Below are 23,553 nucleotides of genomic sequence, written 5' to 3'. Positions count from 1 at the left end.
CAGCGCGGCGTGTGCGCGGCCCCGCGGGAGGCGGCGGCGCAGGCGGGGGGAATCCAGGTCACGTCCGCAGCCAGACGGCGGCTGGCGGGAGGGACGCGGCGAGAGGCACCGCACCGCACCGCGCCCGGGCGGGCGGCGAGCGGAGCGGGGCAGGCGCGCCGCTGCGCTCCGCCGGTAAGTGCCGCGAGTCACCCGGGCTGCCGCTCGGCGGGCTGCGCGCCCGACCGCAGGCGTGGGCGAGCAGGGGGTGCCGGCTCCGCAGGTTGGCGTCCCGGAGCGCCCCAGGAGCTGCGGGGCGAGCGCGGGGGAGCCGAGCCGCTCTCCCCGGCCGCTCACTATATTTAGCCGTCAGCGGTGGGGAGAGCGGCGGCAGCGGCGCGCAAACGCTGCCGCGGACAGAGCTCCGCCGGCCCGTCGGGGCGCCGCCCGCCCGCCCGCAGCAGCATCCGGGGGTGGCGGGGGGCGAGCGGCGGCGCGGCCCGGCGGGGAGGGCAGGGAGGGAGCCGCGGCACCGCCGGTATTCATCACCGCGGGGGGCGGCGGGGCCGGGCGGGGGGAGCGGCGGCGTGCGCGGCTGCCGGCTCTTCCTGATTTATTTATGTTTGCAGCATAGGTGGTATTTCCCCGTTAAGAGTTTATATCCATTGAAGTTTTCTGTTTGACTTTCTAAAGCGGCGGCGACAAGAACGACAGAAATCCGCGAAGTTAAAAAGCGAAATGTGTTAATTGTTTGCTGAATATAGACGAGGAAGGCTTGTAGTGGGTGGATTGATCAGGCAGCGTACGAGTAAAAAAGGAAAGGCAAAATTGTCAGCGAGGTGCCGGTAGGAAGGAAGGATCGCACCTGTTCGGGTGAGTGGTAGGAGCCCCATAGCCCCGTGGTCCCCCAAAACCTTGTTTACCCTCCTGTGGTCCGCATGAAGGAAGGCCAAACACAGTTTAAAAATGCTGTAATAAATACCAGGTCTGACCAGGAAGGCAAACGGGACATTTTTTTCTACAGTACAAGCCGTGTTCCCTTTAGTATCTTAACACAAAATTCGTGCATTCGAACTGAGCCATCTGCTAGTTATAGTAACATATTTAGCGTTTATTTACAAAACTTAGTATGTTGTAAATATATGCTTGCATAATTGATAGACTGGATATTTTTATAAAAAATGGTTTGTTTTCCTTTTACAGTTCAGTACTACTTGTGTGTTGAGACAATTTTCTAGATTTTCTGGTTCCTGTTTTCCCTTCTGAATAAACATTTGAGAAGAAAAACGAAAACAACAGAGCAGAGGGTTTGCTCTTTTACAAGAAATTTCTGTAATAACAAGGTAATTTTCAGGAGATTTGACCATAATCAATGCAATTGCATTGGTTAGTTGCATTGCCTTGCAGAGAAGCTTGAGTTTTGTCCCTTACTTTGAACTCTAAATGTCACAGCTATCTGAATGTATAGCCATTTTTAAAGTGAAGAAGCTGGAGGAAATCACTGGAAAGTATAGCCCTTTGCTTTCTCATAGAACAGCTGTTTAAGGTGCAATAACAACAAAAGTTTTGTCAAACTGTTTTTGCCTACTTCCTTCCTGACAAGGCTTTTTTTCTTTTCTGCCAACTGGCATGAAATCACCCTTCATATTAGTCCCAGGACCCTTAAATTAGTCTCAGCCTTCTTCCAGTTTATTTGAATTGGTGACCTTTGGATGAGCTGGTGTGTTCCATTGTTACTTGCTAATGATGGAATAATCTAGTCCTGACGTACCAGTTGTGAAACCAAGGGCGCTGCTGCTGGATGGAAATTCAAATGTCTTATGGCTCCATGATGGAAAAGGCAGGATTTAGCTGTGGTTTTCATCTGGTTTTAACTCTGTGGACTCTGATTTCCAGAACTGAAAGGGCTCAAACCAAAGTCTGTTAGAGTTGATGGAAAATCTGCCATTGATTTTTACTGGTTTCGGAAAAATCTTGTATGAGCTGGTGTTGAGCACATCATGGCTACTCAAATTTTTCAGTCCTTTTGAAATTCTTTGCATATCCAAGTCATTATGTAAAGTCAATTTTTTTTGTGTGCTGTCTCGTTGTGAGAATGTTCTTTTGCTTAGTAGAAAGTGGTGGTGTTTTTATTTGCTCTCTTACATGCTACAGCATTAATTTTATTGTCTGATCATTTCCTATTATGTGAGGATGACATGGGTGATTTTGGAAAAATTGAAAGTGCTTTTGCTGAAGGCTGCTTACACTGAATACAGGTTTCTTCAGGTAATTTTCAAAGACCTTGCAGGAGTGGGAAATCTTATGTTGTAAGACATGCTTTCTCTGATGTCCATGTGGTACTTCCCTTGTCCACTGTATGTGGTTGTTCGCTGTCTTTTGTGGTTTTGGGTTTTTTCCTTACAAATGTGAAGGGGAGAAAGTTGTTAGTGATAACAGATACTGGTGTTCTGTGAAGAAGCTTGCAGAATAACACATACCTGTGGTAGGCATATATCCTGTCCTGGATTCCCTGTTGATGATGAGCAGGATTTTTCATCTTGGCTGTATGTAAAACCCCAGCCAAGAGAAAGCAGGGAGGAGGAGGACTGCTAAACTTAAATTATGGAAGTATTGTCGAGTGTAGCCTGTCTTGAAATTTGATTCCATTTGGAAGGGAGTCAAGGGATGAAACCTCAAAAAAACCCACCTGATTTGAAGCAGGACGTCCTCCAGCAAGAATCTCATTTGCCACCGGAAGGGTGAGACCAGGAATTTTGGCTCCTTGGAAAAGGAAATTCTGGAGCTCATTATCTCTCCACCATCATATTCTGGTTTACTGATTTGGGGTTTGCTTGTTACTTAAAGTTGAAGAAGGCAAAAGAGACATGCATGTGAAAGAAGCTCAGGTAAATAGGCTGAGATGAAGGAAGACAGGCAAAACACAATTACTGTGAGCCCTCATACCTTGGATTTCCTTCTAGGACTTGGAAAGTGCTAGTTTTCCCAGCCAAACTAATTTGCTCTTAAATGAGAGATGGCTGTCGTGGCAGAAAGCAGAGCTGTACTGGCTGTACTGCAAGGTGCAGGGTAGCAGTGCAGAGCTGCATCTTTTCTTCATCTTGTCCTTTTTCTTGTGGAATTTCCAAAACACATCAGAATCTGGCCTCTGGAGGAAAGGTGGATATAGTGCTGAGGCACTCTCAACCTACCTACAGGGACTGAGGCAGCACATCCATGCCATGGGTTTGCATGGCCAGGATCTAAAAGTGTGAAGTCTCTGTCAGAAGGGGTCAGAGGATCAATCAGGAAGGATTTTCCTAATATTTCCACAGTTCATCTTCGTTCCCTTCTTTCCAATTATCATAAATGGCTATGTGTGTAGTCCTAGATTCTCTCCTGCATGACCCCATTTAAGTAAATAAATGAAAGCTGTTCAGTAACTTTTCAGGTGTATGACAGAAGAATTCTGCCAAGTCACCAAGGTGCTCTCCTTCTATCTGCTTAACTGAAGGAATGCCTCTGGGTGGGTGAGGAAGTGTTACTGTAGGGAACTCCTTGGCTTAATTTATCCCATCAGAAGAGTTAGCAGAATAATTCACATGGCCACTAGTGTGGCAGTACTGCTGCTGGCGTTTTTTAACTTTTCATTAATGGTGCAGTGGAGAAATAATCTCCCTTCTTAGGGATGAGCTAGGATTTTATATAAACAAACAATGCATGTGTTATGAGAACCATCGTCATTAAAATCAAGGGCAGATTATAAATTTCTGTGTAAAGATTAAACAATTGTATTCCTTTAATTCTGTGTTATTCCATCAGTTGTATGTGGTCCAAGAGGACATTCTGAATAAAGTAATTGAGTCTTGCATAAGTTGTTTCTCTCATTTAATTCACAACACGTGAATGAGATTGTTTCCACTGTTCATCGCAACTACTTAATTTAAATATGGTCATGGTAGGGGGACAATGCAAGTAAAAAGACTGGTTGGAAAAGTTCTTTCTGTTGTTAACCTTTTCAGTGTATGGTCACACTGCCAAAGTGCATGTAAGCCTGCAACTAGAGAGGAGAAAATTGAAAGCAAAGAAATTTTTTTTTTTTGACATATAAAATTTAACCTGAGTATTCCATTTTGAATGCATCTGGTTGTAAAAATTCTCATTTTACTCTAACCCCATTTTAGCTTATGAGAAATTAAAAATCCTGTGAAACTGGTGAACTAATGAAAGAATAAAGGATCAAACCACAGTTAAAAAAAAACAAAACAACTTTATATGCTCAAGTGTCTTAAATATAGAGAAGCTGTAATAATTTTTACTGATGAACTAAAATACTCTTATGTTATAATTAGATTATACGCATGAAAGCGGTGTGATCATTCTAGACTACAGAACTGTTCTGTGCCCTCTGGTGAACCTAACCCGATAAGTTAGGGTTCTGTTTTTCCATTGGAAGAAATAAAAGGACTGATTGTCAAGCTGCCTAACAGTAAGGTAGAAAACAGAGCAAGAACATCAATGTCTCATCAAGTGTGTTTAGAGTCAAACCAAGTGTAAGTCTTTCTTCTTCTGGGTGGAGTGAAGTTGGTACATGTAGAACCAAATCACTTGTATGTTTGCATACACAATGATTACTTTTTATCTCGGGCAGAAGTTCATTCTGCTCACCTGCTAATTTTTTTAAAAATTATTTTTGATGTTTGAGTGTCTTCTTGGATACTTCATGGGAATTGGTTGGCATGAACTGCATGCCACAGGTACAGCACCAATGCTGCTTGACAGTAAGATGTGCTTTGCAACAGCTGTGGTGTAGGAAAATAAAGCAACTCCTTGAAGAAAATTAGAAGTATCTGTCAACTATGTAAGTAGTTGGATCCTTGAACAATTGCTCACTAACTGATATCTTAGTGACATGCATATGGATGAACCATGTTCAAAACATTCACAAGAAAAATATACTTCTGTGGGTAAGAAGAGCTGTATTCATCATCATTGCAAGTTGGCTTCCTTGAGTTATGTGTCATGTTTGCTGTCATTATCTACATCTGTACAAGGTTCTTGAACTGTGGGCCTTTTCCTTTCTTACATTTTAATTTGTAGACCTTCACATCTTTCTTTCCCTGACTTGGTCTTGCACCTGGGCCCCCTTTTAGTATCCTGTTATCTCCACACCTCCCACTCATGACTTTGCATTGTTTCTCTTGATTTCACTATGCCAGCTCCTTGCCATGTGCTCCAGCCCAGCTGTGCTTTGGAAGGTGTGGAGTGCTGCTGCTGCTGCTTGGTTTCCTACCAGTGGAAAGGATGACCACTAATAAATTGAAGCTATTTCTTCTTTAGCATTGTTTTTTTTTTCCTCTAACCTTTAGCACAAAATCATTCCTGGTTCATTTGCCTACCTTCTTGCAACTTGTGACACGTGGGATTGCCTTCATGTGACTTTATTCTGTTTTCTAGCTTTACATTAAAACAGTTTTATTCCAATGATTTATTAATTTGTCCCTGGCTCTGTTTTATTTTTAATATTTCATACATCTTTAAAAAAGATGTGGCATGTTTGTGTGCAAGGTGCTTCAAAGTATAATTATGAGCTGTAGCATTTATGTATAAGGCTTAAAATAACTGTGTTCCTCCCTTCAGGAAATTGAAGGGTTTATCTTGAGCCTTCTTTTATAAGTTAGGTGTCTTACTTTCCATACTGCATTTTTTCTCATTAAAGGAAGATCAGGGGACATGCATTATCCAGTTAGATAAACAGGGAATGGGTCTGTACAAGGTTGTATCTATGTAATTCCAGAATATACATGAGCACACATATGTGCACTGAAAGAATATTCCCCTGCAGAGTATTTGTGACAAATTTAATTTTTAAAGCAAAATAATTACTTCAATTAAATATTAAAGTATAATTTTATTTCTAAAAATACAGAGAAAATTTTGTCTGGAACAGAGAGTACTTCCTATGCAGTGCTGAACTGCATGTATTTTATGTTGTGCCCAATTCACTGATGTGACTTACTGAAGTGATTTATTTTATTGAAATTCTCTATGTGACCAGAATAAAACAGCTTGGGCCAGAGGACTTGGATCAACTATTTATTTTTATGTAGAAGTTGCTGATTATTAAGGTTAAAGAAAGGAGAAGAAATTCCAGAATTAGGGTTTGATATGCAGCTTTAATTCAGGTGTCTTTGAATATATGCAGGTAAACAAAGCTTTAGAGTCCATGGATGGTATTGCTTTGCTTTTCAGGGTGTTTAGCCCTATGTAATAATTGTCATCCTTGAAAACTACACCTCCTCTTAACTTTATTTGAAACCAGGAAACTTGGGATCAGATCACAGGGAATGCAGTTGGTTATGTAGAATATTGTGAACATGTGGTCCTTGCCTGTGCGTTACACGTGTAACAGTAATTATTCACTGGCTGTGAATTTTAGTTGAAAATCACCTCTGCACTGTGCAGGTATCTAACCTGATTACCCAGCTTTGTATTTAATTGTTGCAAACTGTTTAGTTCTCTTTATTTCTTTTGCTTGTCCTGTTTCCCCTGCCCCTAGTCCCATGCCTCAGACACTTCACACTTTTCTCCTTTGCCAGAAATGGGAGAGGGATGCTAGAGGCATTTAATTTTTTTGAAGACTCTTATGCATGAAGACAGCATCCTTGACCTTCTTTCCTCTTAGAACATCCTGTCAGTTGCTCCACTTCTGAATCTAGCCAATGTTGAGGGCAGCTGTCATGCACCTGGTTCTTACAAGGTCTTCTTGCCACCAGAAGGGATAAGCCAATGACAGGAGTCCCACTTGCCGTTTTGTTGGCCAGAACCTGTCCTTTTGCCTTCTTGACTTTTTGCATTACAGAATATTGAGTTGTTTGGCGTTTTTTTTTTTGTTCCCAGTCCCACTGCCATTTGGCATCTCCCTCTTTGGCACCCCTACCTGGCAGTTCTGCTGGCTGTGTATGTGAGCTGTGTACTGACCCTTGCTGTGAGACTTGTACAAAAGTGGTGATAGCCTCTGTAGCCTCCAAAATGCATGAAGCCTTCTTTCTTGCCGAGTAGGTTGTTGCACAAGATACCATCTTGATGGCAGCTGTCTTCATTTGCATTGAACTCTGGGAGAACCCAGAGACTGCTCTGATAGTCAGGCCCCCTAAGAAGCCTGGGTGCTTTCATCCTCTGCCCAGGGAAGATGAATCTCACCCACTGCCACTCTCACGGGAGGATGCGGGGAATGCGCTTGCAGCCATTCTGGCCATGACTTCCAGTGGGTGGATGGTGGGAGTGTGTTTTGCAAGGCAGAAGGATCTTCTACTGTTATCTCTTCAACAGACCTCATATCAAAGCACTCTCTTAGATTTAGGAAGTGCTTTCTGTGCTTGGAGGTTAAGCATGAATGGGAATAGCATGACCTGGGGAAAGGAAAGTGCTGGATTCTATAATTCCCAAGGGAGAAAGGGCTCTGGTTGTACTGTCTCTACAGAGCAGTTCCCTGAGCTAGCCATCCTCGTCTCTCCATCCTACTTGCAGTTGCATGTAAGTCTCCTTGCTTTGGTTCTACAGTGGCTTTTCTTCAGTGCCACTTTCCTTGCATGGAAAAATGTCCACGGAAAACCACACATGTATAGCATGTGCTCCCTTCTGTTTTCAGATGTCTTAACATCTTCTGAAATACCGGATAGCCTGTAAATTCCAGAATCTGGAGGAAACATTTTTTTCCCCCAAATACTATGAGAAATGTTTGTGAAGCACAAATAAACTTGTCCCTCACTTTCCCTTTTTGACTAGACCTTTATTTTCACTGGGACAGCAGGATTCATCCTTGCCATAAGGTCCTTTCTTGCCAAGTTACAGGTTCTCTTCCAAGAGATAGAATTCAAGTAGTTGAAAGAAAAAGAATATAAAATTTTGCATATAGAAAAAAGCCCAATCCCAAACATTTCCTTTGCTACTTCTGCAGAAATAGCATGACTCTTTGTACAGGTTGCCCAGAGGCATTGTGACATCTCCATCCTTGGGGATACTAAAAAAACAGGTGGACATGGTCCAGGGCTACCTGCTGCAGGTGACCCTGCTTGATTGAGCAGGGTGGTGGAATGGACAGTCTGCAGGGGTCCTCTTCAGCCTCAGGCATTCCTTGACTGAAACTTTCTGAAAATGTTTTGAAAGAGAATTGCAGTTCTCTTTGGTAGATCTGAGTGAAATACAAAATAATTTAAGGTAGATTCATTCAATGGAAAATGTAGAGCACACTTTCAAATTAAGCTGGTCTGACAGGCTTGTCCATAATAAATCCAGGAGAGTAAAAAAAAAATTATGAATTTATAACAAATTAACAGAGAAAATCATATTGCTTCTGTCTACAAACAACTGAAGCACCTCTGTAACTTTAAAAGGTGCTCTAAATGCATTTTCCATGCACAGATCAGAGTTATGAGCTTACTTAAAACTTAGAAAGAGAATTCATGCTCTCACCTTTCACATAAGAGGCCAATTCTCAGGATCATTGCCTTTGATCCCATAGAAGGAATCATAGGATTAAAAAGGAGCCAGAACTTGCCTGCTGTTTAGTAGTAATTTTCTGATTATACTTTGCTCATACGAATGTAAATGTAAAGAGCTAAATTTACATAAGCAGACTACTCTGTGAACCTTTGCCCTCCCCTCTCCCTCAAACTTTGCTGTCCAGTTTGGCTCCCAGTGCATTTTCAGAAGTCTCTTTCTAGGGTTACTTGTCTCTCTAGCAAGAAACCCAAGTTCTGAAAGCAAGAAAGTGGCAGAATTGCAGCCGCAAAACCTGAACTCAAGCAATCTTCCCTCTCCCATTACTGCTACTCCTGCTCACGAGGCAGCCCTGTGGGGACCAGTGTGGACACTGGCTGGCAGCCAGACGTGTACCAGACATATCTTTACCTTTGCTCATAGATAGGGCTCATCCACAAATGGCAGCTAGAAATTCATGCCTATAATATAAGTTCACATTAGTTTGACCTGTGTTTTACAATAACAGTGCAGGCTGCCTTTTTTCTGAAAAAAAAAAAAAAAAGAGAATTTCTCAATATTTTTAACATAGTTTATTTCCTCGGCTTAGGACTAGCAGGAAGGTTTATCAGCAATTTATGGTGGATTTAGAAGGAAAAGGGGAGTTGGATTGCTGACAGGGTATTGCTTGCTGGCTGCACAAACATGGTGTGCAATAAGACAAAAAGTTTGGACTCCTCTTTGTGAAGTTCAACTCCAAGCCAAATTAACTTGACCTCAGCCTCTTCAAAATGTGTCTGTATAAATATAGCAGTAGTCCGTTTTGATGATCACAGGTCTGCAGCTGAATTAATTATTTGATGGTGCAAGAAAGATATGTAAAGGGAGACCTTTACCACTGAACCCAGATCTGCAAGATCAAATCTACAGACTGATTTTCTTTTCTAATGTTTTCTTGCAAAGTGTTTCCTTATACATCATGCCTAATCTTGTCAATATTTCTTCAGGTCTTGCTCCTTTAAATAGCCCTGGATGGGTGGAACATCCCATACTTTTTCAAAGATCTCCTGGAGTCAGTGAAAGCTATTTGTGTGAACATGGGCAGCTGAAAGAAGCAAAGGCATTGTGAGCCCTGCACAGTCTTAAGACGGTCTGTGTTTGGGACATGAGAGTAGTGTGGCATTACTCTGTTTGCTTTGGAAGGTAATCTAATTTAAAAGGGCTTGAAACAATTTGCAAATCAGGATTGTGGAAACCTCAATGTTGGGTTTTTCTCTTTTCTAAGAGAAGAAATATTTAAACCCAAAAAGAGCATTAGGCAGGAAGAATTTGAGAGATTGAACCTGGCAGATGTTGCAAGGCATGTGATAGAATAGGACTGAGCTTTACCTGTTGCTGTGTGAAGTTAAGATCTGCAATCTCTGTTAGGAGCTCCAGATTTCACAACGTTTGGGTGATGGTGTAACAGGAAGAAGGGTGTGGGCAAAACTACAGAGCTACATATGAGTAATTCAAGACCTCACCTGTTTTCCCATATGGAGAGCAGGACAAAGTGGGGAAAGCAGATGGACAGATCAGAAGTTAGAGTTTAATCGCTTAACTTTTGCTCAGCTTATCTGTATTGAGGATAATCTTCAGGGATTCGTGTTTGTTGCATGCTTTTTGCATTTTTTTGGTGGATGCGTTTTGAGTCAGAAAAAATGATGTCTGGTGTCACATTTTTTATATTCTGTCTCAGCATAGCAAATCTGAGCTACTAAGTTATAGCCAGCAGATGCCAGCAGTCTTTGTGGTACTATACTGTTAGTTTACTTGGATGTGTTTTCTGCAATGATGTTCCCAGTGGTGAACAAGCTACCTTTTTAATACTATCAAAGAGGTGGAATCTCTGCCTCATTTCGTGTGAAAAAGTCTCAGTGAGTATTACAGGCAGATTATGACCTTAAGTAGTGCCCAGAAGTGAAAGGTCAGAAAGAAAAAGCAATGATCCCAACAATGATTTTTGAAATTGGGTCAGCATTGCATATGTTAAATAAATGCATGTCTTCCTGCAATGTTTGAAATCAAGGTCAGGACTCCAAAATGAAATTTAATGAGATTGTCTTCAGTGGCTATTACACCTGGAGAATCAAGAAAGGCAAAAATAAAGGTAGGTGGTACAAACTTGCTGTTTTCCAAAGCTCAACAGTTTTGTGAGCAAAATTATCTGCTTACAGGGATGGAAGAAGATGGAAGTAATTTTATCTACAGTGCTAAATTTGGAATCAGTATACCCAGCCATCTGCATCTGTGTATATGGCAAGTCTAATATCTTGATTTGGGGATTAAATTTATACCATGCTCGTATTTTTCTTCAGGCGCTTACCTTGAGTTTTGGTTTTGTTTTATTTTTTTATTTTTCTGTTATAATGTGGAATCTCATTGTTGAATATTGTTGCATTTCATATTTACTGATATCTTTATGAAAAACTGGTGAAAGTTTGTGAAAACTCAAGGCTCCTTATACTCCTATATGTCAGTTAGCCAGTGGTATTGATACTGAATGCAATTAATGCTCTTCTCTTTGTAATCCAAGCTAATGTCCTCTAATCAACATTATGTAATTCAACAAATAGAGCAAAACCTACTGAATTAAGATACTGTACTGTCCTATTATCTCTGGATGTGCAGCATAGCACGTATTTTTGTATCTTCTGAACATTTTGTAGACCAGTAGCTGAATTTCTGGGAGTAAATGCATTATATTTTTAAGTTAATGAATTTCACTTTCTTTCAGCACTTATGTTCAAGTCATGTTTCTGCTGAATTACACATTGTTAATTAAGAATAATTTTATCTCTTTGGTTAACAGAAGAAATTGGGGCATTATTAGGGTGTTGGCCATGCTGTTTCCACAACAGGTTAGCTGCTTTGATCTGGCTGTGTTGACAGTAAAATTGGGTCTTCTGCTTGGACGTGTAGAAGTATGTGTTTGGTTAGACTGTTATCAAATTGGAGGAAATTACTAGAATCAGTGAAGTGAAGACAGGCACGGTAATGAAAATTAAGCAATGCAGGGTCACTCGGAACACTGTCACTTTGCTGATGTAATTTGTGGCTGTAAATAGAGGTCGTGGCATTGTGCTACAGCTATCCCAGCTCTTCTCAGTGTTTGTACCATTTTCCTGTAGCTCACACAAGCCCAGTCCTAGAGCACTGCATTCCCTTTTGTGTACTACTCCTTATTTAGTTTTTTTTCCTAACCAGAAGAGATTAAACAGGAAAGATTCAGTCAGGATTTTGAAAAATAATAGAGTGTGAAACAAGAATTAAACTAGAAAAGGCTGCATATATATATACACACACACACACTGTCTCTGTATACATCTGTTAGTGACCTTGTCTCTATTGACTGAAAGTATTGATAAAAGATTACTGCAAAAAGTGAGGGTTTTTAAAATGTTAACAAGGGGATTTACTTACTAGACTTTGGTCCGTGTGTGATGCTATTGCCACCCTGGGAGCGGTCAATAGGAATGAGGTTGTGTAAAGCACCAGCAGCATTATAGAATGATAAAACTTTGGTAGAATGAGGGATAGGCAGCTACTGAAGTCCCCTCTTCCATGACCATTTTTGGTATTAGTGATATGTCCTGGTATTTTTTCCTAAATGCCTTTGAACTAATTTAACTCTAGTGTAACAACATTGACAATATGGGGCATTTCCATCATGGAAAGGAGGAAGGAAAATACATTGAAGTATTTCCTTATTTAAGTGTAATATTTTTCCTTAGTTAAACATATGCAATAATATAAAGCAAGATACAGCAAAAATAGGATTCAATGATATTTGCCTAAAATAAACATATGCAATCTTATAAGCACTGTGTGACATTTTAGATTTTATTTAATTTTCCCTTTAAGCTTCAGACTGGAAGTTAAAGTGCCCTAAAGGAGTCTTTATTCTAGTTGAAGTGCTCTGATTGCACTGATCTTTTCTTTCTTTTCCTTTTCTTTTTGGTAGTATTTTAAGGTTTGTGGATTGTCAGGGAAGAAGTACCATCTCTCTTATTAGGAACATTGGCAGCTAAAGCTACTCAGTGCTCTTCAGTGATCTTAACAATCACCACTCAGCCAGAAAAGGAGGACGACCTTGCAGAATTGCAGGTTATATGCGACCCTAATTGAGAAGTGTGTCTGTAATTTAGAAAACTTGCAGGGCAGGTTGTGGGATCCATGCCGTGGTTGGCCATCTCACTGGCTGTTTGGTTCTTCTCAGAAGAAGCCCTGTTTAAAATGTTACAACAACTTTCGTGAAACTTGTGATTTAAAATCACAAGTTAAATTTAATTTAAATCAAAAAATCCGAACTGTGACTAAGTATATGAAGATTGTAGGTTGGTCAAAGCACAAGAGATTACATTTCAAGACCAATGCTAGGAGAAGTAGACAGGGAAGAAAGGGGGGGAAAGCACCCCTGTCTCCAAGTCAGAATTACAGCTTTTTTTTCCTTTAGTTGCTTGGTACCCCAGCTGGGCAGCACTCTCCAAAATGGGGTGGTCATGCCTGGGTTTGAACCCAGGTGTCATGGTAGAACTCCAGTGCTTTTCAGTGCAAAGAAATCTAATGGGACTCTTTCATCCTCATGAAATATATCCAAATATATCAATATATATATATCCAATTATATATATATATATCCAGTATATATAATATATATCCAATATATTCAAATATATCCTGACAACCTTAATTTCAGTATGTAGCACATCAGATAAACAGCATTAGTCCTAACATTTGGACAACACCCATTTCAACTGGATCTTTTTCTAATACAGCAGTGTTCACAAAGAAAGCAAGTTAGGTGCTTGGTTCTTCCTACAGTCACATAATTCCTTTTCATTTTTTTAAAGAATCCAGCTTGTTCTAGTACAGTCCTTATAAGGAAATATCCAAATATATCAATATATATATATCCAATTATATATATATATATCCAGTATATATAATATATATCCAATATATTCAAATATATCCTGACAACCTTAATTTCAGTATGTAGCACATCAGATAAACAGCATTAGTCCTAACATTTGGACAACACCCATTTCAACTGGATCTTTTTCTAATACAGCAGTGTTCACAAAGAAAGCAAGTTAGGTGCTTGGTTCTTCCTACAGTCACATAATTCCTTATTGTTCTTAATTTTTCATTTTTTTTTAAGAATCCAGCTTGTTCTAGTATAGTCCTTATAAGGAAACATTTCAGAAGAGTAAATGAAAAGTCACAGTTCCAGTAGAGTATGTTTATGGTCTTTAAGTCAGGTTGTTACTCCAGACCCACCACTCTCAGCTGCTGCAAAGTCATCAGGATCACTAGATTCAGTTTAATTTGTCTTCTAAAACTGCTGATGAGCTTCACAGGTGTCTGGGTGGCTCTGCAGAATGGCTGGAAGCAAACTGTTTCAGGCAAAATCCTTACAGGTGAATAGTGGATGTAAGCCTATTTTTCATAATCTTCATTCTGTCATCATACTCCCCTGAGGAACTTTTGGAGCCCAGTGGTGGTTTTAGAAATGTATAAGGTAGCATTAGAAATAAGATGCATATGGAAGTAGCAATAATGAAGGAGAGACTATTTCACCACTGCTGGTTATCGTCTGGAGGTGAATTTCCTGACGTTAAATTCCCAAAGTGCTAGGAAGTCATCTGATAACATATAATAAAAATGAGCAGTTTGCATCCCTATTCTAATTATGGTGTTAAATTTGTGCTTGAATTTCTTGCCTGAATTCCAATATGTTTGGTCTGAATTTTTTGTAAGGATAAAGTAGTAATCCATCAAGAATGACAAAATTACCATGGTTTGTTTATGTTGTGTTGTCCAAATAAAAATCTCTTTTCTGTTTGTACCTGCATATATTTAAGACTGAATGTACCTATTTCTATGCTACCCATTAGTAAATGGTGCTTTACAGTCATATGAAAGAGATACAGTCTTTTCAAGGTCTTCCAACATATTTTTATGTAATTATGTCTATTTTCTATAGCTTTTCTGGTTTTTAACACTTAATTAGGACAAATGCACCTAAGTGATTCAATTTTCAGTGCTGTCTGGTTACCCATGTTAGAAATTATTCTTTAACTCTGTGTGTTTGCTTTTTTGAGGATATCATGACTCATTATTTACTCGTGGGTAATCATCTTTAGTAAACAGTGCATCTTGTGAGAGCTAATACAGAGCTCTGTGTGTATCAGTCAGAAAGAGACCCTTCGAATCAAAAGTTCCTGCCAGCTGCCACCTCCTCAGCTAATATCGCCTCATAATATCGAGCTAGTCACAAAATACAGAAGTAATGTTTGTGTTTCAAGAGACAGGAAAGCTGGCAAATAAAGCAGAGCTCAGTAACATGTATGACTTCAGGGCTGCAGCAAAAGATATCGAGGCATATAATACTCCAGATTTCTGTTTTGTGTCTGGCATCTTACTGCTATGTTTAGTGAGTATTGTATACATTTTCAATTAATGGAAGCAACAAAAAATGGCAAAAAGTAGAAAAGCTTAATCTTGTAATTTTTCCTGCTGTGGGAAGAAAATATACTTTGTATCTATTACCAGTTACTTTCCTTAACATGATATCCTAGGTTTAGATTTTGAATCATCCCCTGGCTGACTAAGTGATGACTTGCTCATTTTGTCTCCTGTTTATAAAAGAAGTGAAAAGATTTAGCTCATGAATTTTTCATACAGACTACAGATGTACTGGTTGTGGCCAAATGCTGTCCTCAGTCACAAGTCAGTGTCGCCGGTGAGCTGTCAATGGCAGCGCTGTGAGCGCATTTCAGCGTACTACTGAGATTTAAATGTTTTGTTTCCCCTGTGCATATGGGGGTAGGAATTAAGGAGATGGTAGATAAACTGATTATAAAAATAGATAGGAAATAGAGGTGCATTTTCCAGTCCAACATGCTGCTGCCAGTACTGAAGCAAGAGTAAAACCATTACTCACTGCCCTGCGGGTGCTGCACCCTGCAATGAATGAGTACCATATTTTAAAATATCTAGTAACATTATGAAAAACTGAAGTCGAAGCAGAAGTTCAGATCTTAATTAGTGAAACTGCCTTTCCACCTTTGGTGCTCTGAGCCAGAAAAATCTGATTATATTTTAAACTTTCCCAAACAGACTTTGCCTTTTCCCTTCTTAGGAACTGCCTGTGAAACCAAGAGCAAGGAAAGGTGTAGCGCAGAAGGCAGCTTTACTTGCCTTCATAGCCTGGTTTCAGGTTGGAAATATCCCTCTGAAGTTTTTACTGTATTCTTTCAACCTCCCTGGTTTTCTGTACTTTGAAGTTAAAAACCAAGTTAACCTTTGACCAAGAATTTCAAAATCATCTGGTAGAAAGCCCTTCCCTTTCTGCTGCCAGAGAAATGAAAAACTCTCCTTTGCATATAGGACTCTAAAAACCTCTGTAGAAAAGACATGAGGCTTTATTAATTCTGAATTGCAGTTTTTCTGGATAATTCTCTTTAGGAGGAGGCACCTCTTCCAGGTGTTTGAAGCTCTTCCTTCCTTTTGGACCTGGAGAATAGAATATTGAGCAAAAATAATTAGAGGGAAAATGTTAGCAGCACTGTTGTGGTGTAAAGACCTTACCTGCAGCTGGGGTCTGCCAGGTAAATGAAGATGACTGTCAGCCTCACCAGCTTGACACCTGATATAAAAGAAGAACAAACACAAAGAAAGCTAAATAGAAATATGCCCCTGCCATGTGGTTTTTGTGCTGTAATGAAAAAAATCCCTTTGTGCTGAGCTTAAGGTTTTTTTTTCCCCACTGCTTGTCTCATTCAGCATGTATTTTCTGAAAAAGGGCAGATCATGGGCCATTGCTGGTTTCAGCTAGTGGGCATGGAAGTCTCAGCCCCTGTACTAAATTTCAATAGAAAACAAAGAGCATTTTCTGGTGTAGGGAGATGGTATATTTCATATTTGAAATTCCAGTCACTGCTCCCTGCACAAGCATCTTGATATTTCTGAGTGAATCTGTTCGCAGTTTCATAGATTTCTGTCCTCTTGTAAAGCTTTTTCAAAATTTTTTTTCTGATCCTGTGTAAGGATGGCTCCTAGGGGTCCTCATGAGCTCTGCTCTGTCTGTGGGAGGGTTTTGTGTCAGGGGAGAGCTGGCTATTGGTACCTCCTGGGCATGGCACCACAGGTGCTCCATGAGCTAGCGCTGTGCCTGCCGCTGCCTTCCATCCCCCTCGGTGCTCCCGGCAGAAGGCTGCAATGGAAGAGGCTTTCTGTCAGGAGCACGGGGTAGCATCAGTGGCATGGCTCAGCAGACCTGCAGTTCTGAGTGAGAGGGGGAGATTTACAGACTGCATCACAGTCTGTAGAGCTGGGTGAGTGCTCAGCACCTCTCTTGCACCCACAGGCAGTCCAACAAGCTCTGCAGTGTTGTCTGTGCATATAGGCTGAATGCTCCTGCTTCAGGTCGGGAAAGTCAGAGATTCCTGCTCGTTATGCAGCTCTGAAAGCATCAGGGTAGGATGTTTTTAGTGCCTTTTCAGGAGGTGATATGTACCTGGAAGGGACATTCTTCTAATGGAGACAGTGTTGTTTATTGTGGGATACACAGGGAAGGCAGGTGGGACACGAACTCCTGAAGTACTACCAGGATAATGCAAGATAGGGCTTTCAAGAGAAATCATAAACATGTTTGGCACATACACACAATAAAGTGTCTCCTGTAAGACTCATTCTTCCAGTGTTGCCTAATCAATTTGGTACGCTGTTTTTGAAGGTTTGATTTCTTTTATGCCTTGTGTCTCCTTCTGGTATTCAGATGTCTGGCTGGTGAGGCCTTTTGATGCTATGTGTTGTATTTATAGCCCTTATGAACTTGTCTTGCAAAATCACTAGATTTTAATCACTTGCTTCTTTGAGAACTGAATCTTAAATATGCAGACTCCTTGGCACTTAGACAGCTTTATTTGTCTATCAAAATACATTAAAAACAAGTCATTCTATCGGAGCTGCTTATCTTGAAAGGGTTACTGATTAAGTTATCAGCTTTTTCCAGGGGCAGCACAGAGGTGAGTAACAGTAGATAGATGGACAGAAAGATTGGAAAAGAATTATGAATTTAAGTATCTTGGAGTCATAAACTCCTGTTTTAGCAGAGCAAGTCTGTCATTATCTGTTTTGCTCTTTCTGCGGGAAGTTCTGGTCTCTCCAAGGCTGCTGCCGAGTGCCATTTTGAAAATCTTGTCAGGGATAATTGCTGTTGCGAAGGTAGACGTTCACACATTCTGGAAGATGCCTGGGATATAAAAATGGTGATGTCTGTAACTACCCATTTCCTTGCTTTTTCTCATCTTTCCCTGAAAGTTTGAAAAAGAGGTGTTAGAGAATGATGCTGGTAAAATGGATAGACTGCCCTTGAGTTTTTAAATTCCATCTTTTCTTTTTTCGTCTTTTGATTTCTTCTTTTCTTTGAATTTCCTGGATTTTTCTTTACCTTTTAAATTATTTTCTGTGGAGAGTTAAAATTCTCAGAGAGATTTCTAGACATAGAATATGAACTGTGCTAACTGAACAAAGAACAGTTCCTATTGAAGCCTGTCTGTGTGGCAGCTTGAACACAGAATGGAAGAAAATAGGATATTAAGAAGGAGCCTCAAAGATGTGATAAGTCCCCCCTTCTTTGCTACTAAAATACCTTAAAAATTGAGAGAAAGCTGATAAGGCAGTGTGTTGAAGATAGGCAATACACTATATAAAAGCATAAGTTTATCTTTCAGCTTACATAATAGACAGGGGAAAATGTCACTCCAGATTATGCTAGTTGCACTAAATGCCTGTCTATTAAAAGCAATTGAGTTTTTTTCCTGCTGTGCTGGCATATAGAGCTGCTGTCTGCTGTGCTGTAGCATTCAACCAACACAATTTCAGCTATGTTGATTTTTCTTTCCCTGAAACTCTGTCTGTCAGTCACTTTGCAGAACTTGCTTGGAATTACAGATATAAAAGTTGTGTGACAAGGAAGCAGACTACTGTTTCATCAGTCTCCGCTTTTTAGTGTCTCTTCTTAGGGCAAAGCAGAATTTTAAGAGTTACAGAATGTCAATTCTTCAAGTGTTGTGCAGGCAAACTGCTACTTATGCTAATTTTACTAGGTAAATTTTGGGGAATTTTGATCCTTAGCATTTATATTTAGTGGTAAAAATATGATATGTTTAGTTGAAATGTTTAGAGGCACAGTACTTGAAATGGGCTGATGTAGCATTTTGTACTATATCAGAAAAGGAGACAAACTTTTGCTATTGTTATTATGACTTTTCTTCTGAAACACAGGCAGAAGTTGTTTAATTTGTGAGCAATCTACAATATTTTTTCCTCCATTTAAGAAAGAGGTAATTTTTGTGTTTGTTTATTTGTTTGCTTTTAACTGGCTGGTTGAAAACCTTGACTATTGTGTTTTGTTCTGCTTTGCTTTAGGAAAGAAAACTAGCCAAAGTGATCTTTCATTTTCTCCAAATTATGGTGCTACTCTGATAATAGTTAAGGAATTTATTTTTTGCTGGGTTTTGATACTAGACACAGGATCTTAAATTTTCAAAAGTGACTCATGATTTGGCGTAAGGCCATTTTAGTGTGCGTAACCCAAAACATCTGAAAGATGGTATTCAGTTCTTACTGGAAACAAGATTCCATTAAAGACGTTTCAGTTGGTCAGAGAAGTGCCCAAGCATCCAAAATCACCACTCATATGTGCAAACTGAACTTATTAGATTTAACAAGAAATTAGATTTGAAAGCTTTAAATAGTTTGAAAAAGTTAGAAGATTAAAATCAATCAGATTTTTACATCTATCTGTAATTACATGATACAATGTGATGATAGTATAATTTATGATATAATGTCATTTATTATAAAACAATTGTGCTATTATTGCCTGTATTAATGCAAGGGGAAGGAAAGCAGGCATAACTTATGGCTAGACAGTGTGTTAGATTCCACTGTTTTGTATGCCATAGAATCCCCTGTAATTTTCTGTGTACAGCACTTACAACACTGATTTTGTGGCTATTTCATGGAATCACAGAATCATAGAATGGTTTGGGTTGATAGGGGCCTGCCATGGGCAGAGATGCCTTCCACTTGATCAGGTTGTTCAAAGCCTTATCCAGCCTTGCATTGAATATGTCCAGGGTTAGAGCATCCAGAACTTCTCTGGAAAACCTGTTCCAGTGCCTCCCCCTCCTAATATCTTATCTAAGCCTACTCTGTTTCAGTTTAAAGCCATTCTGCCTTATCCTGTCCTTATGAAAAGTCCCTCTCCAACTCTCTTGTAGGCTCCTTTTAGGTGCTGGAAGGTGCTCCAAGGTCACCTTCTCTTCAGAGCCTTCTCTTCTTCAGCCTGAACAACCTCAACTCTCTCAGCCTGTCTTCATCAGAGCAGTTTTCCAGCCCTCTTATCATCTTCATGGCCTCCTCTGGACTCTCTCTAACAGGAAGTTGCTAAGCAGCCTGACATAAAAGAAAAAACTAAATCTTACGGAGCAAAATGTAAGACCTAGCAAAGGTTCTTAAAACAGCAGCATCAAAATCAAGTTTCATCAAATGACAATTTATATATTGATAGATAAAAGTGGTGTGCTGTGTTTATTTCTGCCAAGGAAACATTGCTCAGATTTTTGTCACCGGTAGCTACCTGTGAGGATAATCTGAACCAGTACATTGTCTCCAAAATACGTCTGTGAAGACAGTCCTTAAGCATGAGCTTGTTGGTCTGTTGCATTCCCAAATGCTGGCCAATTCTCTTAAATGCTAAAATAATCAGGAAAATAATTTGAATGTTATAGATAAGATCTGATTTCAGATAGATGAGACTGTCACAGTCATGTTTTGTGTTTTCAGCATCATTTTCATCACAGCACGAAATGGAAATTAAAAAATTATTTAAGAGTTCACCATGGAGTGTCCTATGGGTCAGTTTTTCAGTTCATTACTGTTCTGAATGAAGGAAGCAGGTACAAAACAGAAGGAAATTTAAAATAGTTCCATGAAACAAGGAGCTGCTCATCAAATAATCTGTTAGTAAGTGTCAGCATCCAGTGGAAGATGTGTTCATAGTTAATAATTTTGATTCTTTATCGGTGAGGAAACCACAGAGTGTTCTGTCCAAGTTCTTAAAGATGCCATCTAAAATGCCGTCCAAGATTTTGATTAAAACAGAGTACGCCTTTTGCACAATGAGTTGTTGTGGCTGGATCTAATTAACAATGAACAATTGCAACCATGAGAGAACAAAATAAAATAATGATTCAGATAAATTATAGAGCTTTTCCATTACGTAGTCCATATGACTGATCCCAAATACAAAAATCGCAGATTGTATTTTGTTTTAATTTCAGGGTCCAACACCAAAGATGAAATATTTTATGTAGCAAAAGCTCTTTTGGTTTGTAAAATTGAAAATGTGGCTTTCTAATCCATTGTAGCTTAGCTGTTAAATTTACTTGCTTTGTCATAGAATCACAGAATATCCTGACTGGAAGGGACCATGGAGTTGGACAAGGATCATGGAGTCCAACTCCTTGCCCTGTACAGGACAGCTCCAAGAATCACACCATGTGTCTGAAAGCATTGTTCAAACACTTCTTGAACTCCTTCCTTTTAAACAAGAAAGTGAACAATTGTGAAAATATTTTCTGAATGAAATGGAAGAGAGAGAAAGTAGAGTGTTTAGTGACTTAATATTGCCTATGGACATGGAATCATGCATCAGTGGGATCAGGTTGGAAGACAATGAACCTCTGCTTCTGTCCCCTATTTTCCTGTCCCTCTCCTCTGCAGCAGGCTTTGGGCACCTCCTGTCACCACCAGCTTGATGCTGCTGTGGAAGGATAGTAGAGGTGATGCTGCCCGTTCCTCCCTCCAGTCAAATTGTGAGCACTCAGCCCCCTTGTGCCGTGGGTTTGCTCCAGCTGCCTCCTACCGCTTTATTTCTCCCTGTGCATTCCTGTCCCACTGCCTTCCTGCAGCCCTGAGTGGTTCAGGGATCCATGCCAGAAGTCAAAACGTTGTAATTAGTATATTAAAAAAAAGGTTATAATTGGGAAACATATTACTAGTGCAACTGGCGTCTTTTGCATGGATCTGGAATTCCCTTGACCATCTAATTAATGCCCGTCTCCAGAAAAGCAATTAATAATAAAGTAGTGGATTTTTTTTTGGTCATACATTGCACTAGCAACTGTTCCAATGTGTTCAGGTGTAACCTTAAAAAACCAGAATTGCATGTTACTGATACCAATAATCAGTTATTTAAAAAATCTAAACTAGGAAAATGAATCAGTGATCTTAGGAAAGAGGTTTGGAAAATAATTGCAATTTTATTTACTGTATTTCCTTGAATAACTGTCAGATTCTCCCATTTTAGTTTACCAGTAAGCTAGTAAGGTCAAAACAATCTCAGAATAAATTTATACAAAATATTATGGCTTTGTAATTCCCAGCTCCATGTGAGGAGATATAGAAATCATTGTGACTTAACAAGAGTAGGAACTGTGGTGACCATTACTAAATAGAAAAAATTGTATCACATAGTAAAATAACTTCTCAGCTACATTCTGCTCATGGAATATATTGAAGTGAAGCCTATCATCTTTAATTCAGACAGTGGGATGTTTGAAGTCATCTTTGCTTTTGTGTTTTCTTACTGTTGGGACAAGCTGGCTGGCAGCCGGCTTCAAAGCATCCTCAGGGCACAGCTGTAGCTGGAGTGGGTCCCCAGGGGAATGCTGTGCAACCAGCCACAGGTCTCTGGTGTATTGGGAGCACCTGTCCTTGGGATGTTGCTGGTGAAACAGGAGATCCAAAATACTGGCTGCATCTCCCATGGTTTAGAGCATCCTGCTCCTGTGTGTCCAAGAGCCTTTATGACCAGATGGAAAGGCAAGACTATGTTTTTTGTCTTGGTGTGTGTTATTTAATGGGTGTGTTGTCACTGGTGCTGGTGTCCTTGCAGGAGCCTGAGCTGTATCCGGGGTGGGCTCCTCGCTCCGCGGCTCTGCTCGTGCCTGTCGCGCACCCCCAGTGCGGCTGCTGGGCACGGCACGCTCCACCTCTGGCTCTGCTCCCCACTCGCTGCCAAGGCTTGCAGCAGCTGACGTGCTTTGGCTGCTTGCTGGAGTGCATCATCTGCCTTTAGTGTGGCTTGTTTTGGGCTCAGGGTTTGCTCTGCTTGTTCATCATCATTTGCTACCCATAAAACAGGTATACGCTACCAGCTTCAGCCTGTGTAGGGGAGCTTGGCAGAGTCTGCGGGCATCCTTTAGCATGACATGCATTTAAAATCCCTTTTATGGTAAAAAAACCCTTATAAGCAGTGGTAATGCTCAGAGGATTTCTTTTAAAAAAAGTTATTTTGCGTATAGTATTTCTTTTAATACATCCTTACGCATAAACCGTCTCAGTATAATTACAGCTTTGTAAATCCCCATTATTTGTTCTCTCTTTATAACAAAGGATTTGTCTGTTGAGTTACAATTGCAAGTACCTCATAAACCCAGCAGCTGAGTATTATCTGTGATATACTGGAAGAAACAAGAAAATACCACCATCATTCTAAAAATACAGAAGTGTAAATGAAGCCTTTTTTATGGAGCATCCAAAGTGAGGGAAATACCACTTTGCCCTTGCCTGCTAGTTGTGCATTGCAAAGTTTTCAGTGTGCATGAAGCCAGTTTTGAATCTGAATACCTTGATAGATTTTTTTTTTTTTTTTTTTTTTTTTTTTTTTTTTTTTTTTTTTTTGTTCTGTGTTTCTTTGGTAGAAATAAACACAAAAGGCAGTTCCAATGGATTGGGTTTGGTACATTACTACATAGCTCCTAAACAAATATCTTACTCAGTCAGTTTGTCTCTTAATTGGAGTTTAGTCCTATTCCACCTTTCAAAAAAAACCTTCTGAAGCTTCAACATATTTGACCTTAGCTCCAGAAAATAAAGCAAAAGCAAATATAGTTTCTTAAGGCTTTTATCCTGTTAGCTTATCCAGAAAACCTTGATTCAACAAGATTGTGAATTTATTCATAGTTGGTTATCCCTGGCAAATGATGTCGTTGT

At 40.0% G+C, this 23,553-nt stretch overlaps 1 protein-coding gene across 3 annotated transcripts in view; it reads left to right on the top strand.

The window, feature by feature from the left end:
• Positions 1 to 21: 21 nt before the first annotated feature.
• THRB (thyroid hormone receptor beta) overlaps positions 22 to 23,553 on the top strand; it is a 156,461-nt gene continuing 132,929 nt past the window's right edge. For all 3 annotated transcript variants that reach the window (XM_041466629.1, XM_041466628.1, XM_041466627.1), the window contains exon 1: positions 22 to 174. The gene's annotated coding sequence lies outside the window, so the exon portion shown is untranslated. The remainder of the gene's footprint in view (positions 175 to 23,553) is intronic.

Source organism: Pyrgilauda ruficollis, unplaced genomic scaffold, assembly GCF_017590135.1.
Source record: "Pyrgilauda ruficollis isolate IOZ18807 unplaced genomic scaffold, ASM1759013v1 scaffold2, whole genome shotgun sequence".
Classification (NCBI taxonomy): Eukaryota; Metazoa; Chordata; class Aves; order Passeriformes; family Passeridae; genus Pyrgilauda; species Pyrgilauda ruficollis.
Note: the sequence above shows the minus strand (reverse complement) of the source record. Positions and strands in the feature narration are given on the sequence as shown.